This window comes from Salvelinus sp. IW2-2015, linkage group LG18 (assembly GCF_002910315.2).
Source record: "Salvelinus sp. IW2-2015 linkage group LG18, ASM291031v2, whole genome shotgun sequence".
Classification (NCBI taxonomy): domain Eukaryota; kingdom Metazoa; phylum Chordata; class Actinopteri; order Salmoniformes; family Salmonidae; genus Salvelinus; species Salvelinus sp. IW2-2015.
This window is the reverse complement of record NC_036858.1, coordinates 65,717,035-65,723,286: the sequence shown is the minus strand read 5'-3', so window position 1 is coordinate 65,723,286 and position 6,252 is coordinate 65,717,035. Positions and strand designations below refer to the sequence as shown.

Here is a 6,252-nt window from a genome sequence, read left to right as displayed (position 1 = left end):
CACTGACAGCGCTGCACAGCCAAGCCCACTGACAGCGCTGCACAGCCAGGTATAAACACTGTTTACTCGCAACCCCTAGAAGTTCCAGACAGTCTTGGATCAACACACACCTCAACGCCAACCTGTTGACAGATCCCTAAAGCACCAGCCCAAGAAATGTCATCACCAGCATGTGTCACTGCTTACTCTGTGTTCGCTCACACCGACACCCCCTCCCATCCCATCCCCTCCCCTCCTGCACCACAAACAAATCTACCATGCATGCTGTATCCCTAACCCCATCCATCACCAGACCCCATTCCAATCACATCCCACCACAAGAACCAAGCGCACCCTACCAGAACCCTTAAAAACCATCACTATCACATGCCTCCGCTACCACCCTATCATTCTGCTGATAGACCCTAACTAGCCTAATGCCCAGGCCAACAGGTGTCAACACTAACCCTTCACACAGCCGAGTGCCGACCTGTAAGAAGGGTATTAATGTACACAGACAGACAGTTAAAATGTAACATGAGTATTTATGGTTACAGCTAGCTAGTAATAGACTGGCTGTGGAGGCATAACCCTCAACCTCTAGCATATAGAGAAGGGTAGTAATATAATCGTGACTCAGTCACACACATGCCTGAGTAACCTGTGTGTGTGTGTGTGTGTTCTCTGTGTTTACCAGCGGCAGGTACGCCAGAGTACACCCAGGTTCTAGAAGAGGAGGTAGCAGAGCTGAAGGCCAGGTGCTGGTGCATAGAGGACCACTAGAGGGCTCCACCAGACCACAACACTGCTTTCGTTATCCGGCAACCACACTCACCCCCATCGACTCCGTCAACACATACCTCCAGAACCACATCCGCTCCCTCAATGAGACATTTCAATAGTATACTATATAGTGGTACTAGGACAGAGATAATAGTGTCACCTGGCACACTTCATCAACTTCTAACTAGAGATCTGAGAATGGTGCTTACTTGTGTTTCAGTCTACTGCTATGCAAAATACCTTTTATTTCTATTCATCAATGATGATAGGAATTTGTCTTGGTGTTGTAAGTATAAAAAATGACAACAACATAAAACTCATAGCCATTGTCTACATGATGTTTTCTGCAGGTGGTCTGTGAGTGGAAAAGGTGGCCAACGCTACAGCTTGGACTAGCTAATCTGGAGGCTGCCCTGACCTCGCTCATGCAACAGGTACTGACTCTCTCCAGTCAGGGTAACTCACCTGGAGGCTGCCCTGACCTCGCTCATGCAACAGGTACTGACTCTCCANACTCTCTCCAGTCAGGGTAACTCACCTGGAGGCTGCCCTGACCTCGCTCATGCAACAGGTACTGACTCTCTCCAGTCAGGGTAACTCACCTGGAGTAAAAGAGTGTCGTAAACCATCCCTCAGAACCACATCAATACATCTTCCTTTCTTTTCATGTTATTTGTTTCGCTGTCGTATTCAACAGCAAGGTGAAATGTTTGACGTCTTTCTTACAGATTTGAAATTAAAAGCACAGACGTGTAATTTTGTAGACCTAACCTCATCTATGCTTCGAGATCAGATTGTGTTTGGTATAAGTGACCCCAGAGTTAGAGAAAGATTGCTGCGGGAAAGTGAGTTAAATTTGAACACTGCAGTAAAAATATGTCAGGCAAATGAGCTGGCACAATTGCATATTAAAACCTTTAGCTCCACACCAGCAAACACTGTTAGGGAGGTGGAAAGTGCAGCAGTTGCTTTTGTAGACAAGAACACAAGGGGGCGCTATGAGCAAAGGAAGCAACAAGCAATATGACTGATCAAAGGAAGCCACAAGCAATATGATTGTAACAGGTGTGGCACCAGGCCAGGAAGTGTCCTGCCTTTGGAAAATGTTGCTACAAGTACAAGGGGAAAAATACTTTTGGAAAAATGTGTTTTAGCAAAGGACAAGTAGTGGGGACAAAATGTTCACACCATTGTCTGAAGGAGGAGGAGAATGAATAAAGTGATTTGTTTGTGGGCACTGTGGATTGCATGGATGACGGGCAAGAACCATCACAGGTCCATACTGTAGCTAGTGACCACTGGGTTGACCCATTCGTGGTCAGTGGTACAAGTTTGACCTTCATGCTGGATACAGGAGCTAAAGCCAACCTAATCAATATGAGGGATTTTCATGAGCTAAAGCACAAACCAGTCATCATGCAAAGGCTGTGGCTCTCAACAATGCCCAAGCGATTGAGACTAAAGGTTTGTGTCCGCTAACTGTAAAGGGGAAAGCAAGAAGCCACACACTTATGTTTGTGATAGTACCAGAGGGGGATGATTCTCTTTTGGGGATACAGCATGTGAGTTGTTGGGACTTGTTAAGCAAGTGTGCACCATTAATGACTTGGACTGGCTGCACAGTGTTAAACGGTTGACAAGTAATCAAAATGGCGAGGAGATTGCTCAAAGGTATTCAGATGTGTTCACAGGATTTGGAGCGTTGTCTCTTATTCACTCTATTACTCTCACAGAGAATGCCAAGCCAGTGATTCATGCACCACCCAGAGTTCCGGTGCCACTACAGAAGGATCTAAAGAAGGAGTTGGGAAGAATGGTGAAACTCAATGTGCTCGTGAAAACAGAGGAGCCAACAGACTGGGTCAATGCCATGGTGTGTGTTTGGAAAAGGAATGGAGTTCTGAAAGTCTGGATGGACCCCAAGGACCTTTATAAATGTATCAAAAGGGAGCATTTTCAGATTCCCAAGAGGGAGGAGATAGTGTGTGAAATGGCTGGTGCACACTATTTCTCCAAGTTGAGGGAGGAGATAGTGTGTGAAATGGCTGGTGCACACTATTTCTCCAAGTTGGATGCAGACAGCACCAAGCTTTGTAGAGGCAATACCCCCTTTGGAAGATATTCCTTTAAGAGGTTACCTTTTGGCATAAGATCTGCCCCTGAGCTCTTTCCCAAGGCCATGGAAAGGGTCATTGAGGGGTTAGAATTAGTTTGAGTGTATGTGGAGGATTGTGTGGTCTGGGGGTCCACTATTAATTGCACTTGAAATCATGTTTCGCTAGGCATGGGATTCCCCTAGTGGTGGTTTCTGATAATGCACCTCAGTTTGCTTGCAGTGAGTTTGAGATGTTTGCAGAGCATTATGAGTCCAGACATATAACCTCTAGTCCTCTATATCCTAAAAGTAACGCAAAGACTGAAAATGGTGTGCAAATCGTGAAGAGACTCTTAAAAAAGGCAATAATTCCATGGCACATGGTTTATGAACTGTTACAAAAAACTACACTTCACTCAACACTTGCACACTCTTGCCACCAACAGAATGATATATGGGCCATACAACAATCTCAGCTCTGTAGATTTAGTTGCGAAGAGACAGAATCAACAGATAATTTATTCTGGTATTGCCCCTATGTAGCTTGTTTCTGGTCACAGGTTCAGGAATGGTTAAAAAATCACAACATGCACTTAAAATGAACCTTACAAATAACAGTGTTGGGTGATTTGGAAAGCCATAGTCAGTCAATAAATAATATAATAGTACCTGTAGGAAAGATTTTCATCTTTAGCTCACAATCTGTGGATACTATACGATTAGAAAGATTCAAACATTTTGTAAAACATCACCGCACAATTGAAAAGTGTATGGCACATGGACATCAATCGAGGGTGTTTTATAATGATAGGTGGGATGGGCTGAGAGTGGCTGAGGGTTGAGATTAAAGAGCTTATGTTTGGTAATGTATTATTGTTATGTGACTGCTCTATAAAAGTACCATGTATGTCAAATGGATATGTAAAATGTATGTATATGTAGCAAAAAAGCTGTAAAAAAACTACGWTATTTGTCCCCCGAAGAGTGTTAATAAACAGGTTAATTAAAATTTAAAAAGGCAACACACAGTGGGGCTTATCCATACTTGGCTTTATTGTCTTACAGAGCAGCGCCCTTGGAATGTGGCCGGTCACCTGCAGAAATCTTAATGGGACGCAAGTTACGTTCCAGGTTGCCCAGTTTCTGCCTGAATGACTGACCATTAGCTGTGAAGGACAGGGCGCTACAGCTGAAGGCAAGACAAAAACTCRATGACAAAACTGCTAGAGTGTTGTCACCGTTAGCAGCTCAGGATGTGGTTTGATTTCGGGTCTGGATTCATGGGATAGAAAGGCTACTGTATGGGAGGAGGGTCCGCCTCGGTCATATACATTCAGGACAGAAGATGGGGATGTGTATCAACTCTATAGACAAAACCTTTTGAGAACACAGGAGACGTTTGAGGACGCTCAGGACAGAGGCATACTGCCACTGGACACACAGAAAAAAGAAACAAGAACAAGTGTGGATGTGGCAGAAGGTACTGGGAGTGGGACAGAAGCTTTGACACAGTGCCTCAGACCCTGCGCAGGTCTGAGAGGGCCAGCAGGCCTCCAGAAAGATTGAATATTCAGTGGTGATGTTTAATGGACTAAAGACTGACTCATTCAGCTTTTGGGGTTTGTTTTGATATTTTCACTATTGACTATTTTGAAAAAGGGATGAATTGGTATTCCAAACGTGTTCCAATGGCACGTTGTGTTAGCTAATTTAAAAAAGCTGTGTTGTGATTTGTCGGGTGGTGTGGTCCAGTTGTGATTGGTTGGGTGGTGTGGTCCAGCTGTTTTGGGATTGGTCGGGTGGGGTGTCCAGCTGTGTTGTGATTGATGGGGTAGTGTGGTATTGTTGACAGTTAGGACAGGAAGTATTCTCCCCTGTGTTTTTCTTCCACCCCGCCGGGCACCCTGATCCCCGCTGCTCTGCGGGATTATGGGGGATTCAGCAAAGATCACACGCAGCCCCAGGGGCCGGGCGAAAAATACAAACACTCTGGATGCCTCCTCTCACACATGCGCACACACATACCCCGACACACACACACACACACACTCACACACACCCCCCGACACACACACACCTCTCCATTCTATTTTCTCACACTTTTATCTCTCTCTCTCTCTCTGTTCTCCAGTCTGCTCCCAAACCCTCCCTGGCCTCAGTGTCTATAGAGCCAGAGAGAGACCCATCCAGAGACACCCAGCACCAGCAAGGTCGACTCTCTGCCCTGGAACAACTGCAGTACCAGCTCAACACACAAGTCTGACCTCTCACCTCTGACCCCTAACCTTTGACCTCTTACCCCTTGATGTCAACGAGACAGCAGTGAGAAAGTGACATTGTCATATCTCAGGTTAGGACTCAAAACGTAGTGCAGTACTCTGTGTGACCATCAGAGGGATTGTTTCTCTCCAGGAACTGCAGTAAGCCACTTTTCTCTCCAGGAACTGCAGTAAGCCGCGTTTCTCTCCAGGAACTGCAGTAAGCCGCGTTTCTCTCCAGGAACTGCAGTAAGCCACGTTTCTCTCCAAGAACTGCAGTAAGCCACGTTTCTCTCCAGGAACTGTAGTAAGCCACGTTTCTCTCCAGGAACTGCAGTACAGCATGTTTTCTGCTCCAGGAAACTGCAAGTAAGGCCACGTTTCTCTCCAGAACTGCAGTAAGCACTCCAGGAACTGGAATAAGCCCTTCTCTCCGGGATCCGCAGTAAGCCGAGGTTTCTTTACAGGAACTGCAGTATGCCCACAGAAAGCAAGAAAGGGAGCCCTAAATTGGTGAGGCCTCTCTTCTCAGAGAGCGACAGCGGAGACAGAGACAGGGTCATCAACCCTGGGCCAGCAGCATAAGGACAAAGTCAGACGAGGTAACAGTAATATCTGTCTAACTGTCTGATACCACCTGACTTGAGGACCAATGATGCAAGAGCTAGGCCTCTCAACTTTACTTGATAATTATACAGAGTTGATGTCTGGGCTATAAAGGCGTATTAACTTTAGCAATAGAGGAAACATGGCTCTGAAATCATACTCAGCTTCAACATGCTGGGAAAAATGTTTTTCTCAACACTTTATCTTCACTTCTTTCTCTCCTCTCTTCTCAGCGTCCTAGCACTAAGGAGAACACACATCCTCCTCCTCTCAGCCAATCACAGAGTTCCCTGCGGCTGGACCTCGGGTCATGACCCCATTTCAGCCCATCGGGTACTCTGCTGCTGTCGTCAGTGGCTACAGAAAGGTCACTGAGGGAGATGTGGCAGATACTGGACCGAGGCCTCAGCCCTCCATACTCAACACCCGGGAGAGCTGCTCTGAGAGAGGTGAGATCTCTCTCACTTTCTTTTTTTAACTCTTCCTTTCTTTCTTTCATGGATTGACATTAAAGTCTGAAAAGCATTTGCC

General features: G+C 45.9%; 1 pseudogene; it reads left to right on the top strand.

Annotated features, from left to right (window-relative positions):
* Positions 1-6,035, top strand: part of LOC139029211 (coiled-coil domain-containing protein 57-like) — a 34,840-nt pseudogene extending 28,805 nt beyond the window's left edge.
* Positions 6,036-6,252: the final 217 nt, after the last annotated feature.